This window comes from Rhinolophus sinicus, chromosome 8, assembly GCF_057876585.1.
Source record: "Rhinolophus sinicus isolate RSI-liver-muscle chromosome 8, RSI-T2T, whole genome shotgun sequence".
NCBI classification, from domain to species: Eukaryota; Metazoa; Chordata; class Mammalia; order Chiroptera; family Rhinolophidae; genus Rhinolophus; species Rhinolophus sinicus.
In genome coordinates this window covers 25,606,991-25,627,711 of record NC_142508.1, presented here as the reverse complement: position 1 = coordinate 25,627,711, position 20,721 = coordinate 25,606,991, and the positions used below count along the sequence as shown (strand labels likewise).

The following is a 20,721-nucleotide window of genomic DNA, read 5'->3' as shown; positions in this document are numbered from 1 at the left end:
GAATCTTGACACGATTAGTCTTGGAACCATCACCAGTCTAGAAAAATATTTTCATCACCTCCACAAAGTTCCATCAGGCCCCTTTGCTGCCAGTCTCCTTCCCCCATGTACACAGAAGTAGTATATCTGAGGGAATAAATAGTTTAATGTATTCCTAGTAATAGTTTTCCCAGTGGATACGGTGAGTTCTGAAGTCCAACAACTAGAACTCAGTCCAGGTACTACAATAAAGAAACCAGTTATTTAATCCACCAAACAAAATGTACTGGGAAAAAGGACTATAATAAAGCAGTTCTCAGTATGTCGCATGCCAGTTTGTCACCTTGTAGCACAATTACTGGGAACATTTAAACTCTTTTGTTTCACAACTGCTGGGCCTTTACACTTTCTTGGTTGAATCCATCATCCATGGAACTTAATCCATCTCCATCCTTTAAGGAAGTAACTCCCAAATAAGGCTATTTATACTGGAGAAATTATTTTTGCACAAACATACTCCTTGGGGCCCTATCATAGATCTACTGAAACTTCCAAGATTCTTGTAAAGGTTCCTAGGCTAAAGACACACAGTTTTATAACAATGCTAGTTTTTTAAAGCCCACACAACTCTGAGCACATTAAACTCTGAAAAAATGTTAGTTTTTGCTAACAAAAATGACAAAATAATTCAATATATAGAATTTGTTTTGTTCTCCTCTGTCCATTTCTTGAGCTCAAGTTAGAATAATACCAAATTAAGTTTGGCAAATGAATCCCCCCCCCCAAATATCTGGTCATGTATGTATTTGGAATACTTTTTATGGTGATATCTAATGTATTTACATCTGGCTGCTCCAGACCAAAATAAATAAATAAATAAATAAACCCATTTACAAAAGGTAGTGTTAGCTGTGAATTCCCTAGGATATCTGCAACAGTCATGGTTCAAATGAAGGCACTGCCCTGTGATGTTTGAAATTCAAATAACTTTTATTTAAATTGAAAACAATTCCTAAAACTGTATTAATAGTCAAAAACGTTTGTTATAAAAATCCTAACGGATATTTCGAGATAAAGCTTAAGTAGTTCTAGGTTAAGAAAACCCGATTTGTTTTGGGACTTTATCCTTTAAACAAATTGTAGAGAATGGACAAAAGAAATAGGTTATTTACAGAAAATATTAACTACATATGTACTCGGAGGTACAACTTTGGTGACAGAAGAGACTTAAGGACATGCTGGAATCTCAGAAGCAATCCTCAAAGAGCTTAGTTTTATTTTCTTGGATTTTAAGAATGCCTAAGGTTCTTCTTCATCCTCGATCCTGGAAGCTAGCTAACGCTTTAAATGTCCCATGTCAGCAATTTTATTTCCTGCAACAGGGGGTACATCTGCAGACATACTAAGTGTTTCTGTAGGAGAGAGGGGAGTCACTTTTGTAAAACAGCTCAGCTATCTCAGGGAAAGTTAGCTGAATGGCTCATTCATCTTTATGGTAACAGCTTCCTCTTCTTCATGGACATTATTTGTTAGTGACAACTTAGTATTTCCATTTCTAAGTTCCACAGTTGCAGAAAATTTCACTGTGACTTTTGCACGGGAAATTACAACAGCATCTCTAATATGACTGAGATCTCAGCATATACATGCAAATTTGCCAGGAGGCATCTTTACTACACAGCTAAACTCTTGTTCTGGAATTCCAAGTGTTCAACATCTAAATCCATTAACTTCATTTCACAGTCTGAAACCTTTTCTTGATTGGGGGCTTCAAGTACTGGTGCCAACGTGTCCACGTTATCTTCAGCCCTTAAAGTAATGATGTCTTTGTTGCCAGCTGGTGAGGTTCACACCCATGGCCAGGTTGTGGTCACAGCGGTGCCTGTGGAAGCACTCGGAGCACAGGGTGAGCTGCACTCAGGAGAGGAGAGGTGGGATGAGTCCATGTTCTGCTGATGTCCCAGCAGGTCTCGCTGATGAGGTCCTTAAGCACCTCTAGCACTTCTTCAAGAGGGAGCCCTGGACCAGGTGTGCCTTGAACGTGGTGGCAGTGTCGCAATGACGTGGCTACAGACTGAGGGAAGGAAGGAGGTATAGCTGGCTTAGGCTTCACAGGATGACAGCAAGAAGGCAAACACAGCAGTGAGAGACTGAGACTGAGGAAGAGCACCTATAATCACTGTTTTGAATCTGCATCTGATAGATTGCTTGCCTCTATTTTGTTTAGTTCTTTTTCTAAAACTTTGTTGTGTTCTTTCATTTGGGAATGTTTCTTTGTCTCCCCATTTTGGCTGCCTCCCTGTGTTTGTTCCTATGTATTAGGCAGAGCTGTTACATCTCCCAGAGTGGCTTTATGTAGTAGGTTCCTGTGGGCCCAGTGGCTCAGTCTCCCTGCTCACCTGAATCAGGTGCTCCAGGAGTGTCCCTACTGTGGGCTGTACAGTGCTCTTCTGCTGTAGTTGAACTTTGATTGCTGTTGGCATGTCAGTGGGTGTGACTGACCCGCAGGCTGATTGGTGATGAGGACTGGCTGTGACTACAGTGGAGGAGCTGCTGTGCAGGGGCTGACCCTACAGAGCAGGGTTCACTTAGCAAGGCTCTGGTGCCTGCCAAGTCCACCCTTTGGATGTGTCATTTGTGGCGCTAATTGGAAGGTGCTCTGGTGTGGTCTGAAGCCGGCCACTGGATGTGTTGATTCTGGGATCTCTTGGGAGGGGCTCTGGTGCAGGCTGAGGTCAGCCCCTATCTGTGTCTGGCCCGGGGCCACCTGGTAGGGACTACAAAGTGATCTGTGGTTGGTAGCTGACTTTGCTGGGCTTGGAGGTGCCTGGGAGTGGTTAGGCTGTGAATCAAGGCTGGCTGCCACTTGTGCTAGACTTGGGGCCACTTAGTAAGAGGTATAGAGCACACTGAAGCCAGACGCTGCTTGCTTGGTATTTGTGGACCTTTGATAGACTTTAGGCAAGTCTGCAGCATGGGCCCAGGCCTGCAGCTTGTGTGGATTAGCATTTGAAAGAGGTTCAGGTCAGAGGCGTGAACCAGGTGGGTCTGGGTCTCAGTCACCATTGTGGGGCAAGAGATGTGTTAGGCAGGTTAACGGAGACTCAGATTTACTGCCCACCTGTGCCTGCAGGTTGTATGTGTGTGTGTGTGTGTGTGGGGGGGGGGGCTGCTCAACAAAGGAACCTTGGTGTCTGTGGGCACTTTAGTCCTGGAGAGAGCTGCCTTTCCAGCCCTTGTCCTGAATCCATACAATTCACTTCCTCCCATAATATCCCTGGTGCTTTTCAAATGCTGTCCCTTCTCTGGAGTTTAGGGTGAGTGTGAGCAAGTGAGTTTGTGCGCAGACCCTTTAAGAGGATGCCTGGGTCTACAGCAGACTTTCATTTCACCTGGACAGGGTCCCCAGTGAGTTTCACAGCCAGCTGTTGTCGGGACTCCTCTTCTTGGCACTGGTGTTCTGGTCTGGGAGCTCAGTATGGGGCTCACTTCTTAGTGGGGACCTCCTCAGCCGAGATATCCCTGCTGATTCTTAACCACCATATGTGGATATTGGACCAGTCTGTTTTGTGTCTCTGCTCTTCCTAGTAGTCTCCATGTAATTTCTTCTTTATATCCTTAGTTATAGAAAATCTGTTCAGCTAGTCTTCAGGTGGTTCTCAATTATGGATGTTCTATAATTTAGATGTAATTTTGATGTGGTCATAGGAAGAGGTGAGCACAGTGTTTACCTATGCTGCCATCTTGACCAGAAGTCTCGGTATCCTCTTCTGAGCTCATACTTTTTGGGGAAGAATTCCTTCTAGAACTCTCATTAGATGTTAGAAGTTCTGGTATAGTTCTCCATGTCTCTTACTTTTTCCTTTGTAACCCTTCTGTTGTGTTTGGAGATTTCCTCCCATCTATCTTTCGGTCCATTAATCTGCTCTTCAGCTGAGTTCCATCTTCTATTCTTCACACATACTTAGCTTTAATATTCAACAATAGTTTACTTTTAAAAAATAATTCATTGTACTTGTTTCATAATTCTTGTTTGTACAGGCAAATCCCTCTTTTATTACTCAGAGGAATAAAGTCCTTTTTAGAGTCTTCTGTTTTTTCCACTTTCTCTAGTCTAACCTACTCTTTTGTTGAATTTGTTGTTCCTCTTTTATGATGCTTACATTCTCCAGATTTTGGCAATCTGTGGTTATGCACCCATCTTCCAGTCTGTGAAGGCCCTCCAGGCATGGAAGACTCAAGCCAGCAACTGTAGCCTGGCCTATCAGTAATGCAGTTCTTAGGGATTGCCAGACAGGAATTCTTTATTAAGGGAGTTACTTCTTTTACATTCCAGAGATCCCTTTCTGTTTCAAATAGAACTTTTAAAAAAACTTTATGGGTGTCTAAGGTTTGCTGTGGAAGGGCAAGACTTTACTACATGCTCAGTTTAACATCTTTAAGTCATAAACCTATTTTTCAGAAAATTCCTGGTCTTCTTTTGGTCATGTTTTTCTCTCAAAATTTCTGGAATCATTTCATCAAGTTAAAACAATCCCCTTGGTACTCTGAATGTTTAATTTCACAAACTAATTTAGACAAAAAACAAATGTCTTTTTTTAATGCTGAGTCATCCTGGCCAAGAACTTAACATGTCTATTTATTCAAGCTCCTCTCATTAACTCAGTGTAGTTTTAAACTTCTCTTCATTTGGGTCCTTCACATTTCTTGCACACTTACCTGTAGATACTTATGTGCTTTGCTCTTTGAGGCTGGGATCTATTATCTCATTGTATTCTCAAGTTGGTGATTATTTATAAATTGGAACCTAACTGAATTTTGTGTATTAGTATTTAAAAAGACTATTTCACTTTTTAGTCACTATTTCTAAGTTTCTGAGATGATTATCTTGGGTTTACTAAGGATATATTCATGTAATTTGGTCCTTCTTTCCTAATAAAAAAGGCCTAATAGTTCTATAAAAAGTAACACATTTCAATGGTTTAGAACAAGTGTTGGCAAATTTTTTCTGTAAAGTGTTTTTTCTGTAAACTTTTTTCCATAATGTAAATATTTTAGGCTTTATGGGGCATACAGGGCTGTGTCATAACCGCTCAACACTGCTACTGTAGCACAAAAGTAGCCATAAACAATACATAAACGAATGAGCATGGCTCTGTTCCAATCAAACTTTAGAGGTTTATAAACTCCTAGTTTAGAGTATATTTGTAAATATAAGTAAAGTCAGTCTACCTAAATTCAAATCTAGTCTTCAGCATTTATTGGCTGTGTAACTTTGGGCAAGTTTCTTAAATTCTTATTGCCCAGTTTCTACAACTTTATATGGTCATAGTTATAGCTTCTATATTAGTGACATCTATTTGTGATATTATCATATTCTGTGGTAATGAGATAACAATGTTTAATTAGAATAGTACTAGGTTCAAAGTAAATGCTCTGTCGTTATTAGCTATTTTTATTATTTGTATCTCTTGTTTTCTTCTCTTGCATGACTAAATTGCCTCACAGATCCCAAAACAATGTCAAGACAAAAAGAGCATATAATAAACATCCTTGTCTTGTTCTTAACAAAAACGCAAATGCTGCTAGTGTTTCTCCATTAAGCACATGGTTTGTTTTGGTTTCAGATATGTTTATGAAATTAAAAAACTACTCATCTAATCAAATTTTACTAAGGTTATGAAAACTGGAATTCCATTTTAACTTTTATAAAACACCATTCGGGAATCTATTATAATATCCCCTTTTTAAAAAATCTCTTCTCCTATTTATAAAATTTATTTCCCTAATGTTGAACCATTTTTTCGTAGTTAACGTGAATCCCATTTGAACCACTGGATATTGTTTATTTAAACTGATGATAATATTCATTTTGCTGATCATTTATTATGTTCTGGAATGATTTAAATTATATTAGTGGAATCCATTCCTTAGAAGTTTTAAAAAAGTAACCTGTTAAACTCTCTGAGCCCATGACTTTTTTGTGAAGTTAGCTTTCTGACAATTTTTCTTAAATAAATAGCTATCACAACATAAAAATTAAAAAACAACAAAAATATTATAAACAAAAACAAGCTAGAAATAGCATCATCAACACATATAACAATAAAAAGCTAAGAGATCCAATGTACAAAAAGGTATTACAAATCAGTAATAAACTGGTGGACCAGCAAATACAAAAATGGCAAAGGTCACAGGCAATTAATAGACAAATAAATATAAATGACTAACAAAAATGTGGAAGACTAATCAATTAAGTATTATTGAAAAGCGCGCAAGCTAAAATGAAGTATCATCAATTACAAATCAGACTGGAACATTTAGAACACCAAAAATGTCCAGCGATATCACTGTGTGGGGCCTCTCAAATACTGCTGGAGGTAGTATAAAGTGGTTCAATTTTTTTCAGAAGACAATTTGGCACCACATTATCACAATTCTAAGTATACATATATCTGTGCATCAGCAACTCCACTTTAGGACTGTGTTGTATAGAAAACCTACCCAAGTTGCCCGAGATGTTCACTGTAGCATTTTTTGTAATACTAAAAACCTGAAAAAAATCCAAATGTTCTTCAATAAAATATAAGGTTAAGTAATGATTGCACATCAATCTAGTGGAATACTATACAGCATTTATAGAGAACTGTATCTATACATACTGGCAGTAAGTGTCCCTGAAACTCTGTTCAATTAAAAAAGTCAACCGCAATACAGTACATAGTGTATAATCCATTTAAAAACAAAAGGAAAACAAAAGAAAGAAAAAATGCTAGTACATGGAGAAGTTCTGCAAGAATATTTAACAACCTGCTATAAGGACTAAAGAAGGGAAAACAGAAGACTTTTCACTTTTCTATCATATATAATTTTAAAAAATGTAACAGGAACCGTTTATGATCAGAATTTTAAATAAATTTTGAAAACCATCTTGAGGTACAATGGAACTAATGTTCAAATTCAAGCAAAATTACTTGCTATTTTCAATTTTGAATATACAGTCCATGGCTTTAGCTAGAACAACAGCCTTTTAACTGGACCTCTTGGCTGCAATTCATCCTCAACCTGGTGTCAGAATAACCTTTATAAAATACTAATATGTTCATTCACCTTAAATTTTTTCAGTACCTTTCAAGTTGAAATTCATATATTTTTAGCATAGATTACACAGGTTATTATCCATCCACTGCTGAATTCTGATTCATTTTCTACTCTGCTATCATATGATCTAGTTACATAACTTAAAATTGCCTGAATGCAATAAGCTCTCTCATCTTTCTATACCTGAATAATGCACTTACACCGAACATTTTCTACCATCTTCGATTGGCTGACTTCTATCCATTCGTCACACCTCAGTTCAAAAGATAAACCTCTAGGAAGCTTCTTCCATTTGTCATCTTCATCTCAGTCAAATTCTCCTAGTACCTCTAATCTTACTATGTTGTAAATGCCTGAAGTTTTGTAATCTCTTCTGCTATACTGTCAAACATCTGAGGCAGGGACTGGGTCTTTTACCTGTATCTTCTAGTGCTTACCATATTTTGTTTAACGAAATTCAGATAAATTTACTAGTGATATTAAGTTGTTTCTTTTTCCTTCATCTTCCAAATTTCCTCAAAATTGTTAATGGTCAAGAGTTGGTTAAAAAGCATAAATTTTATGTATGTTACCATAATTTAAAGTTTTATTTTTGGATGATACACAGCCTTTCACTCATCTCAATTTCTAGTTATTTCATTTCCATAAAACCTCCACTAGATGGCATACATGGAAAAGTGGAAACAAAACAATCTGACAGGGAAAAAAAACATACCTTCATAATGATGTATTTATCACTTCTCTATACCAAGGGTAAAATGGTTGGTTTGTTTTCATGTCACATTTTTACTGAACAGTTCAGGATTATCTACTCTTTTCAGTCTACTTAAAACAATCATCTTTCAGCTGGGAGATTAATGAAAACTACGATAAAGGAGATTTTGACCATGATAAAATGCTATAGATTGGACATCCATTTCCAGCTATCAGAGTAGATCAACCCTTCTACTCACAAAGGCTGTCAAAGCTGATAAAATAGCAAATATGTTTCAAGGCACTGTAGAAAAATCAAGGCAACAAGAACATGAGAAGCCAGGATCCTGGGGAAAACAGAAGCATTTGTTGAGTTGAGTCCTACATTCTCTGCCACTTGTTCCCTTAAGACATTTGCCAATTTCTGGGTTGAAAAGCATAAAGCTATGGCCTGTACCCGAGGTCTTTTTATGGGACTAGAGCCACAAAAACTGGAGTTCAGGGATACCAACCAAGAGCTCCAATAATTAAGAATCTGGAAAAAAGGAATAGTTTCCCTTCAAGGAATTTACAGATTCCTACGATACACAAAATATGTGTGGGGAGGGAGGAAGGAAGACTACAAACCAGCCGTTAAGAGGCTCAAAAGCTAAGAAGGGCTTTCAGCATTTCCATAAAGATGAGGAGATAAACTGTGGCATTCATAACCTTGAAAAAGAATGAAGATGGGGAATATATAAAGTGGAGTCACTTTAACCAAGCTGCTAAAACTACCATTACGAAGGTTGAGGCATAAGGAAAGACTATATTCTCATTTCAACTAGCCTGGGAACTTAAACTTTTTTTAACTTTGTAGTCCTGCGTCAAAGCCTGGATATACACCTGGACCTCCTGATAACCCTATAAATTGCCCCTGAAGGACTCATGTATCTGGGCCACCTGACATCCATTATACAGAACACTAGACATGACCAAATCCTCTGGTGCCCATCCTCTAGACCACATGGCATCCATCATCCCTATCACCTGACATCTGACTGATAACCATCCTGGACCAATCCTCGGGCTCAGAATGCAGGAATGATTATTCTCAAGAATGCACTTTTTACTATAAGAACTTTTCTTTCTTCTTTGGAACACTTCTGGTTTTTTTCTAACTGTGTTCCAATTTTGCAAATTCTAATCTAATCTTGAATGAATCTTTATCATTTATTTCTAGCCAAAGCCTTCAGACTCTTTTATAACCCTCAAAAAGAGAGTGGCTCAGGTAAATACCCCAAGTTTGAGTTGAGAACACTGAAGGGCTCTGGGGAAAACAAACTAATCCTAAAACACAGCCTTGAACCATTATAATCCCTAATTAGATCAAGATTCTAACTGCCACTCAGAATAAAATGAAATATTTTCTGGAAGCAAACAGACCTATACAAATATTTGTACATAATATCCAGTATCCCATGAAAATTACTAGGCATTGTAGGAGATAAAACCAAGTGACCAAAAGGAAAGAGAGTGACATCAAAGCATGGCACTGTGAGGGGTCCCCTTGACAGCTCCCCTTGAAGTCACAAGTTGAACAGCTATAATTCAACAAAGGATTCCCTGAGCAACACACAAACACGTCTGAGAGATGTGCGCATCGAATCATCTAAAGGTGGGGGAATCCGGATGAACAGGGGAGGAGGGAAGGGCAAAGTGAAAAGATGGGTGCTGCGGACACAGCCTGGAGTTTAGAGAGGGTCATGGGAGAGTGGAGGAGCCAGGGTGCAGAGACGCTCTCTGTCCCTCTGAGCATTCCTGCCTGAGAGGTCAGCATATAATACAGCTAAACCCAGAGATCTGGGCAGAGACTGAACACACGTGCAACAGCTGCATTCCAGCAGCCTCCATTGCCAGGCAAAACACAAAGCCACAGAGCCCGGCCACCTCCCCTCACTCTCCCAGAGCTCACCTCCCTACACCCTCACACAGCCAGCAGTGGGCCCCAGAAGAAGCTGTAGCAGAGAGTGTTGGATTACAAACCAAGTATCTACAATCCTGAGAACTGGAGAGAGAACTCCTGAGCAGCAGACAGCACACGGGCTAATCTCAGTGACAAGGGTGGAAATACAAAGACAAGGCAGCTGAGGTCTGGCAGTCGCCATTACGAGGAGGAGAGCAAAGCCACAAACACACCAGTGGCCTCTCCCTGCCCACCCTGACTCCACCCATCGGGGCTGATCCCAGAGGGGGCAATGCAGGAGTGTTTGGCTGCAGCGGCAGTACTGGGATTTCAGGGGCTCAGAACCTCATCGCCCACCACATTCTTCCATGGGAGTAGTGCCCTTAGACTGAGGCCACCTGGTCACCGAGGAGGTACCCACCTTCCAGGGAATACAGGGCATTTTCCACCGCTCAGCAGAGATCTGAGAAGCCAAAGTAGTGCAAGAGAAAATAAAACACTTGCACCTCAGAGCCACCTACTGGAAAACAAAAGAAAGACCTTTTCTTATCCATCTGCTTCAGAGTTCACTCCCATAAATGCCTAGGCAGAGAAATAATCCATCAAATACTATGAAGAACCAAGATAAAAAAACAGCTCAAAAAGAAAATGAAAAAACTCCAGAAAAATCTTAAGACATGGAAATATGTGATTTAAAAAACAAAATTCAAGAGTGCAGTTCTGAAAAAATTCAACAAAATACAAGAAAACTTGGACGGTTTAATGAACTCAGAAATAAAATCAACAAACAAAAGGAATACGTTAGCAAGGAGATTGAAATTTTAAAAAAGGAACCAAATAGAAATTCTGGAGCTGAAGAACTCAATAAAAGGCATGGAGAACTAAATAGTGAGCTTAGAAAATAGAGCTAACTAAATGGAGGAAAAAGAAATAGTGATACTGAAGATAGAAATCTGGAAATGACACAGATGGAAGGAGAGACTTGAGTAAAAAGAAATAAAATAATTCTAGAAGAACTATCAGACTCCATCAGAAAGAGCCATATAAGAATAATGGGCATACCAGAAGGAGAGAAAGAGAAGGGGACAGAGAGTCTATTCAAACAAATAGCCAACAAGAACTTCCTAAACCTATGGAAAACTTGGATCTTTCAATCCATGAAGCAAACATAATACCTAATTACCTCAATCCAAAAAAGCCTTCTCCAAGGCACATTATATTAAAACTGTCAAAAATCAATGACAAAGAAAGAATTCTCAGGGCAGCCAGGGAAGAAACAAACATGATAACCTATAAAGGAGAGCCCATTAGATTTTTCACCAGAAACTACAAGCTAGGAGGGAGCGGAATAAAATATTCAAACTATTGAAAAAGAGGAATTACCAGCCAAGAAAAATATATCCAGCAATGCTATTCTTTAGATATGAAGGAGTAATAAAGACCTTTCCAGACATACAGAAGCTGAGGGAATTCTCCACCACAAGGCTTGCATTATAGGAAATACTGAAGGGGGTTATTCTACCTGATACAAAAAGATACAAAACTATGAGTAAGATGACTAACAGACAGAAGCAGGAAACTGCAACCCTTATTCAGAATTGTGTGCTATACACTTAAATATAATATAAAGATTAAAGTAGGTAAAAGCATAAAAAAGAAAAAGAAGATAATTGCTACGGCCGCTTAGGAATAAACTCACAGCATAAATAGGATAATTTGTGACAAAAACATAAAGAGGAGGGGGGGAAGGTCTGAATTTGCAAATGGGAATGGAGATAAGATGTATGCAGAAGAAAAAGGACTACTATATATATGAAACTTTCTTTTGCATAAACTTAATAGTAATCACACACAAAAAATCCAGGACTGAGACACATAACATAAAAAAATAAGAAACAGAACTAAAAATCATAGATACCACCAAACTGAAATAACAGACAGAAACACAAGGGCAAAGAAGCAATGGAAACACCGAGCCACCAGTAAATCACAATGAGATACCACCTCATACATGTTAGAATGGCTATTATCAATAAGACAAATAATAACAAGTGTTGGAGAGGCTGTGGAGAAAAAGGAACTCATACACTGTTGGTGGGAATGCAAATTAGGACAGCTGCTATGGAAAACAGGATGGAGCTTCCTCAAAAAAAATAACAATAGAACTACCCTATGACCCAACAATTCCTCTTCTGGATAGCTACCAAAAAAATATGTAAAAATATATGCACCCCTATGTTCAATGCATCATTATTCATGGATTCATGGTGGCCAAGACATGGAAACAACTTAAGTGTCCTTTGATAGATGACTAGATAAAGAAGATGTGGTATATATACACTATAGAATATTACTCAGCCATAAGAAAAGATGAAATACTGCCATTTGTGACCACTTGGATGGATCTTGAGGTTATCATGCTAAGTGAAATAAATCAGACAGAAAAAGTACAGAACCATATGACTTCATTCATATATGGGATATAAAAGTGAAAGCAACAAATAAAAACTCATAGACACAGACAACAATTTAGTGGTTACCAGAGGGTAAGGGGGCAAGTAGAAGTGGTTACCAGTGGGGGAAGTAGAAGAAGGTAAAGGGGGTCAAATATATGGTGACAGAAAGAGATCTGACTTGGGTGGTGAACACACAATGCAATAAACAGACGGTGTATTATAGAAATGTACACTTGAAACCTATATAATTTTATTAACTAATGCCACCCCAATCAATTTAATAAAAATAGTAAAATAAAGAAAAGAAAAACAGACAATAAAAACCAATCTATATATGTTATCAGAAACACAGTTTAAAATAAGTGTGAAAGAAAAAAATTAGAGACTGGAATTTTTTGGGGAAAAGAGGCAATCAGAAACTCTAGAACTGAAAAATAAGATTACTGAAAATAAAGTGTTAAAGATGGGTTTAATACCAGATTAGCTACAGCAGAAGAGGATTAATACCCAGGAAGATAGGCCAGGAAAAAACACCCAGGTGAACTATGCAGAGGAAAAAAAATAGGAAATAAGAGTGTGAAGAGACATACCTAAAGGGGTGTAATAGTCTAAATTCCAGGTGGAAAGAAGAGGGACAATGAGGCAAAAGCAGTACGTGAAGATGTACTAGCTGAAAAATTTCCCAGCTCTCCTGAGAGAAAGCTTAAAATGTTATTTTTACACTGCTCACTTCTCCCAGGATTTCCGGTACTGCTGGACATCCCTAAATATGAAAAGTATAAATTAAGACGAAACTACTAAAATAAGTAACAAACCTACTATATTTCACTGGATCTAAGACACCTTCAATTTTAGAAGGTATACCAATTTCAGAGATGCTAATATGTGAAAAAAAAAAATGCCAGAATACATGAAATATGGTTGGTTTTATTTCAAATTACCTTTGTGTGTGTTTGAAAATGTAGATGATCTAAACTTAATCAATACCAAACTCCAAAGACAGACTTCTGAAGAGGATGGATGACAATTTCTGATTACAAAGTATTTGAAACAATTATATTTACTACCTGGGTAATCTTTTTGACAAGTGTTAGGCAACCTCCAGTTTCACTTAAGAAGCATTCTTTCAGCACTTAGAGTTGAAAGACTACTGAAGTCAATACTGTCCTTGATATTCCCATTTAGCTAACATCCTGTATGTCTTTTCTCTTTCTTGCTAAGCTACTAGAAAGGGTAGTTTATATTCATTCTTTCCACATCCCCAATTCTTATTTACTCTTGACCAACTGCAATCCAGATTTTTTTCATATTGAAATAGTAAATCGTTTTTAATGTTCAGTCAAAACAATAGGTAAGAATACACATGCATTTATGTGTCTTTTAAAATAGTAAATGTTTATGAAGAAAAATAGGATATATACTTATTAGTTTAGTTTCATAAATCAATCAGAAATGTGCACTTTAGAAATTGTGGCTCTTGTCACACAACACAGAAAACATCATCAATTTAACTAAATGTAACATTTGGTAAGAACCTACTATGAAATGGCAGCGTGTTAAGTATCTTCACATTTATTATCTTGTTTTAATTCTCATAGCCACCCTGATGGCTAGAGCTAGGTCTAGCTCTAGAGATCGATCACTCAATACAGAAACTGAGCCTTGGAGATTATAAAAAAGACTTAATAGTGGTATTAGCTTGGACAAGTCATTGAGACAGTATTTGGACCCAGATTTCCAGGCTCTAAATCATGCTTCATACTTTCTGTGGTATAAATGGATTAATGTATTAATTATTTCACAAGTTATATGTTTCAGTTTAGTTTTGCAAATAAAATAGACAAATGAGCACTCTTTCAAATCTGTTAAATTCAATAAGAACTTGATATATCACACAAAAGAATTAAGGAATAAAAAAATATGTACCTTACCATGGTAGTCAAGTAGCTCACAGTGAAATCAAGACTTTCATACATGAAAACAATGAGATGTATAAAAATGTGCTAAATAAGCTAATCACTCACTTCAAATAGCTTATAAACAAATAGCACTCATATGGGCTTCACTGACATGGGAAAGCTTAATAGACTATGAACCTGGCCCTGGAAGGCATAATTTGAATCCACAGAGAGGGAAGGACATTCCAAACTGAAGAAAAGCAAAAGCTAAAACACAGATGCAGGAATGACTGTGTATCTGAGGAACAGTGTTGAAAATGTATAAATGAAATACAAGTTAAAGATTAGGGAGATTAGTAAATAAGGTGGGATCACATTATGCAGAGTTTTAGATTTCATCGAGACAAAAGGAAGTGTGTTCTTCAGGTAACAGCATATAGGGCTGACTAAAGTACAGTAGTGCAGTCAAAAATATCAATTAGAAGGCTATAAAAGTAGCCCCTAAGGTGGGATTATAAATATCAAAACTGTAATGAATCTAAGAGACATTACAAAAAAACACACAAATTGGGGACAAATTACATGTATATAAATTCATACATATATATGTATATATATACACACACATATATATGTACATATATATGTGTGTGTATGTATATAGACATACATGAATGAAAAAGTTTGAGATAAATACCAATGTTTCTTGGTACAAATTTATGTTCAAAATTCAAAATTAATTATTGCTTTAAGCATACAATAAAAAGGGAATAAAGTTACTATGGCGATGAAGAAAATACATTTAGGTGGTAAATTATGTCCCCCTAATATTGTGGATTCTCCTTCTGTGAACACAGTAAGATTGTACTTCCTCACTCCACTCTTGAAGTTTGATATGACCATGGGACCACAATTAAATAGAAAAAAATCACATGGGATTCTTCCAGGTGGAAGCTTTTGTAGCCAGTACACAACTTAACCAAAGCCAAGGCAGAATCTGAATGTTTTTTTGGTTTTGTTTCGTTTTTTTAAGACTTCGTTTCTGTGCATGTATTTTGAGAGATTAGTGTCAAGGGCTTACATCGATTAGCTTTTCTCACCTTCTCCTCTCTATTCTGTGCTTTCAAAAGGACCACGGACATGTCTAGGTATATGAACAGCAGTATTAATGCTATGTCCTGCATATGCAAGGTAACACTAAGGTATTTGTAATTTTTTGATACATGTGAAACTGCTAACAAAGATAACACTAGCAGCTGTATGCAGATAAAAGAAAAGACAGGCATAGGATAGGGACAAGCAATTTATTTAAAAAAATACAGGAAGAAAAAATCACATAATAACAATGTCTAGGAATGTTTTCTAAACAAGCTACTTAAAAAAACTTTCTGAAAATATTTTTGTGACTTCAGCAAAGATATGTCACATATTTCCTTATAACAAAAAAACAAGTTAATATTGTAATACCAAATTACACCTCAATCTACCAAAACACTTCAGTGACATTTATAACTCAATTTATATTCTGAGCAAGAAACCAACATTTTCCCAGAGTATTCTCTATTTATTAAAACAGGCAATAACATTCACCAAGTTAACTATCACACAATGATTACGTCAAAACCTTGGACATTAGTTAACGTGTGCTGTCTTTTCAAGGGTAATAAAACATCTATTGAAATAAAAATGCCACATCATTTTACAAAACTTTTATCTCATAACTGAGCAATCCAAATATAACACTCTTCTGCCAGAAATATTTGTCATCTAAATGTAAAGAAAATAAATGTTTCAGCAAACTGAGAAAGAAAACCCTAAAACCAGAAATGTTTATGTATACCTATGTTTATATATATTATATGTTATATACATACTTTTTAAAGGCTTGTTATTTCTCTAACAATAACAATGGCTTGCTGAAGCAAAACAAACAACAACAAACATCAAGAGTGATTTCCCAAAAAATAATTCAGTAGGTAAAACAAAGAAGCAGATAGTTATATTAGGTTGGTGCAAAAGTAATTGCGATTTTTGCAATTATTTTTAACCTTTTAATCTGCAATTACTTTTGCACGAACCTAATAGCGATCTGAAGAACAGATAGAAGGCACTGTCTCCATTTAGCTTAACCAGGAACTGAAGCTTTAAAAAACCGGCATTGTTTAAAAAGACTGCAAACCTCAGATGCTTGGGGCAAAAGTTTACAGTCAAAAAATACTAAATTGTACACTTACTAATGATTAAAATGGCACATTTTATGATCTATATTTTTTTTTTACAATAAAAACATTCAAAAAGAGCAAAAGGCTAAGGAAGGAAGGAAAAGGGATAGGCAGAAGTTAATAGTTTTATAGAAATTCTGGAGGAAAAAAACCCCACAAAGGAACCTGGGGAGGGTACACGAAAAGAGTGAGACAAACCCCTGGGGCAGACAAGCCAAGGGACTGGCCAGGACTGGGCCCTCCAAGCAGGAGCTGCTCAGGCAGAGCAATGCCCCGCTTATCAGCACGCATGCTGCCTCAGCACACAGCCTTAAGGAGCTGTTCATTCTGCCTACTGAAGGTTCCAACAACTTTACAGCCTTTCATTTGTGATGCTGTTTTTTCTCTCAATTCCCAGGCTAGTCAGCTTTCTGTCTTATTGAGGCAGTTCTTTTTGTGATGGCAAACTTCGTCACACCTCTTAAATTTATTATGTGATACACATACAATGTAGTAGTCAGCAACAAAAGTGACAAACTACTGATACACAACATGGATAAATCTTAAAAACATTATCCTGAGTGGAAAAAAATTAGACAACACAAAAATACTGCATAATTCTATTTATATAACATTGTAAAATAACAAAAACGAATTTATAGTGGAAGAAATAGGATCCAGAGCCCTGGGAAGGGACATGAGGGAACTTTCTGGGATGATAGAAATACTCTGTTTTGGGGTGTGAGTTTATACGAATGTACGCATTTGTCAAAACTGATCCAACTGTAAACTGAATATCTGAGTATTTCACTGTATGTAAAAGTTATAAACAATTAAAAAATGTAAACTATTACAGGATTTCCTCATTACCATTCAGCAAGATCTCTAAGTATAAGGAATTCAACAGTTTCCTCTTAATTTTTATTCTTCTATTCACTTTTAACAGAACCAAGTTGTACATTTGATTTAAATGATTTACTTCCATTATAAGATCTAGAATAATCTTCCTGCTTCTGATACAGGTAAAACCCTCCTTTTCTTTTTTTCCATTTTATATATAAATTAAGACCCTGTCTTTTGAATTATGTCCATAGAATGCAGAAGAGCTTCCATGTTACTTTATGTGTCAAAAATGAGACCTTGGTCTCTAGCTTAGAGGTTGATCTCGTAGACTTTTCTATCACTTTCACTTCATGAAATGACTACTGATAACCATTTTAGTTTAACACTTACAGGTCAACTTCCTTTGCAATGGGCAAGTATATGACGATCTAGCTTTCACAAAAACTAGCCATTTATAAGTTGTATGGCCAACTCTTTGTGCTCTTTTTTTGAGAGGTAATTTTTCTCAGCAGAAGAATTGTTCAACAAGAGACTATGTCAACAGCTTAAAAATAAATTCATCTAAATATGTTTTTGTCCTCTACATCTGGACAGTAAGTAGTTCCCTTATATATCCCTGATATCTTCTGGCACTTTGTACAAGAAACTAAAACTCCCAATCTTCTAATAGGTTTTGATTTTTGTCACTGCTAATGAATTATCTGTAAAATCCGCCCCAATCTCACTGCAGTCCTTGTGTCCTGAGGTTTTTTCCTTTTACATTGCTAGCATGCTATCCCCATGTGCCCACTAATGCCATCCGTTCTATAAAATTTGCAGCCTAAAAGCACTATTTGTTTTGACATACTCTCTTTTCAGCTCTATCAAGATCCTCATTTTCTACAAGAAAACAATTCAAACAATTCAGTCATTTTATTGCTTTATGCTTTGAGCATAAATAATAGCAGTTGAAAAGTTTTTCAGGTGTTTCTCACATGTGTTAATTAGATGCAGATAACTCTTCAACCATGTTGTAAAATTCTCCATTTATTTTAGTTGAACACCTACTAATCTAAACCTTATGAGATTTCAAATTCAACAGCTTTTCTAAGGTTTTCAGTTTTGAAATTGAGTGGTTGCCTTATAGTTTTACCTTGAGATGCTAACCTTCTGTTATTTTAATTCAAATAGAATGCTTTTTTCCAGGTATACCCTATGCATCTAAAAGATGCCTTCTGATTCTTAAGGAAGTGGAACAGTCTAGAACCTATGATACGGGCTTGCTTGACTTTTTCTCCAGTGTGTTCACAAAACAGTATGTGATTGAGACGGTAAAGACTTTGCTTTTTAGACATAATAGACATACTAAGAAACAATTTTTTTTGAAGAGCACCGGCAAAAAACAATTTTCCACTGAACCAGAGGCAAATCTTATCACAAGCCACTTCTAATGGTACAAATAAAAATTACAGCACCCATCAAAGTTTACTTCAGTTACTTGTCCTGCAGCTCCCACTTCCACGGTTCAATAAAATCCAAAAGTTATACCTAACTAGGGATTATACCATATATGGCAGAATAAAAGTTCCTGTGAATTGATTTGCTCAAAGTTTGCAGAAAGTTCCTTTCCTGCAATAAATCTTTATTTGTTAAATACTGAACATCCACTCTATAAGCCTTGACTTTTCTCACACTCAATTTCTCAATCTTGGCACTACTGACATTTGTGGCTGGGTAATTTTTTGTTCTGAGGGGCTGTTCTATGTACTGTAAGATGCTTAGCAGCATCCCCAACCTCTATCCATTAGATGCCAGTAGCTTCTCCCAGGTGTGACAACCAAAAATGTCTCCAGTCACTGCCAAATGTCCACTGGGAGACAAAAAAGACCTTGCTTCAGAATCACTTTACTAAATCAAAAGCTTTACATCTCAGAAAACATCTGTGAATTATAGAATGCCGTTTGGCACCTTCCAAAGCTGCTGTCCAGGTGTTACAGAAACTAAACAATATTAGGGAAAAAAACCTTCTAGAGTCAAGCATAGTTATTTCTATATATTAGGCACTAGATCATTATTATTTGAATGAATTATGGATAATTATTTATTCATGCTAGACATATTTCCGTTGGATGGGCTACTTCTCACTCTCTACATTTTAAGAATAAAACAGGAAGAGATTTAACAGGAAAATGGAGCCAGAGAAGAAAGAAGTCAATGATGGAAATTTTAAGCATTCTGATTCATTTTTTAAAAATTACTTACATTTCAACAAATGCAAGATACACTTAACTTACTTTCTATGCATCTAGGCACTATTAAATTGTAACATAAATGGAAAAGACTTAGGAAAATGAAAACAATTGATATATTATTTTGGATATATACCTTAGTATTTGTGTAAAATTGTTTAGTGGGTAAGTATTAGAACACTAAGTTAAGGCTTTACTATTATATCGCAATCATATTTTTTTGAGTATATGATTCAAAGGAAATGATACAGTTTACTGTCCTCCTTTTCCTTTCATTTCAAATTCTAAGAACATTGTTCTAAAAATTAAAAGTTGAAAGACTACCTTCATGATATGTCCTTCCTTAGAAAATCTTACACAATTGGAACCATGATTTTAGGACCTATTTTTATTCATCAACTGTATGACCAAGTAAATGTACATTGTTTATGATTTTTTTAAAATATCATGCTATCAAATTTTTAAGTCTGATAATCAAATAAAAGTAGCCATCATTTCTGAACAGACAGTAAGGCTCTTACCTACAAGCAACATTTGGATCAGCATTTCTTGAAAGTAGCAGCTCCACACACTTTAAGATCTGTTCCTCTGAGCCACGAGCAGAACAGGCGGTTATCAGAATCGTTTGCTTATCTATAGTGAACAGAAAAATGAGGAACCCCCACACATCAATAGCTGTGTCTAACTGACTTCTTTTACCATTCAAAAGATTCTACACATTTACTGCACTCTTAAATTTCTATAACCTATTCCCAATCTCCTGCTCTTAGTACACAACTTTGTCTTCCTTCATCAAAAAATTAGATTAGGGATGAACTGCCTTAATCTTTAAATTGTATCTATAATTCATTTCTTAATATACTTTCCTTATTCCTTCAAGACATAGTTTGAAGATAGTTAGGAGCATGGACTCTATAGAGATACTTTCCAGAGTTTTAACACTTTTTGGTTGATTAAAATTTGCCTTGCTGCACGCAGGATTGAGAAACAATGATTGATATTTTGATTTAACTTCTTTACTTCTCATTCATTCGATAACTCACTGAAATCTTGCTTATGCCATGCTACCAAAAATGACCCAACTGCCATATCTATTGGTTCTTTTTCAGTCCTTTTCTACTTGACCTCTCTGAGCTCACCCTGTTTATTAAAATTCGTCTTCCCTTGGCTCATACAGCATCAACAAAGATCAGGGTAGATTAAACAACAACAACAACACATCTTAAGTAAGAATTTGGAAATTCAAAATAGGTCATGGTAGCCATGGTTTACATTTAGTGTTTCAATATTGACCAACTATATAGATTCTAGTCCTAGTTCTGCCACTAATAAACCGTGACTACAGTGATATCTTAGTATCTTAGTAGATCTAATTTGTAG

General features: G+C 36.5%; 1 protein-coding gene and 1 pseudogene across 1 annotated transcript in view; both read right to left on the bottom strand.

The window, feature by feature from the left end:
- ASZ1 (ankyrin repeat, SAM and basic leucine zipper domain containing 1) overlaps positions 1-19,969 on the bottom strand; it is a 40,566-nt gene extending 20,597 nt beyond the window's left edge. Inside the window, exon 1 of the mRNA XM_019743200.3 lies at positions 19,863-19,969. The gene's annotated coding sequence lies outside the window, so the exon portion shown is untranslated. The remainder of the gene's footprint in view (positions 1-19,862) is intronic.
- On the bottom strand, positions 1,279-7,299 carry LOC109453464 (DNA sliding clamp PCNA pseudogene; annotated as a pseudogene).
- Positions 19,970-20,721: the final 752 nt, after the last annotated feature.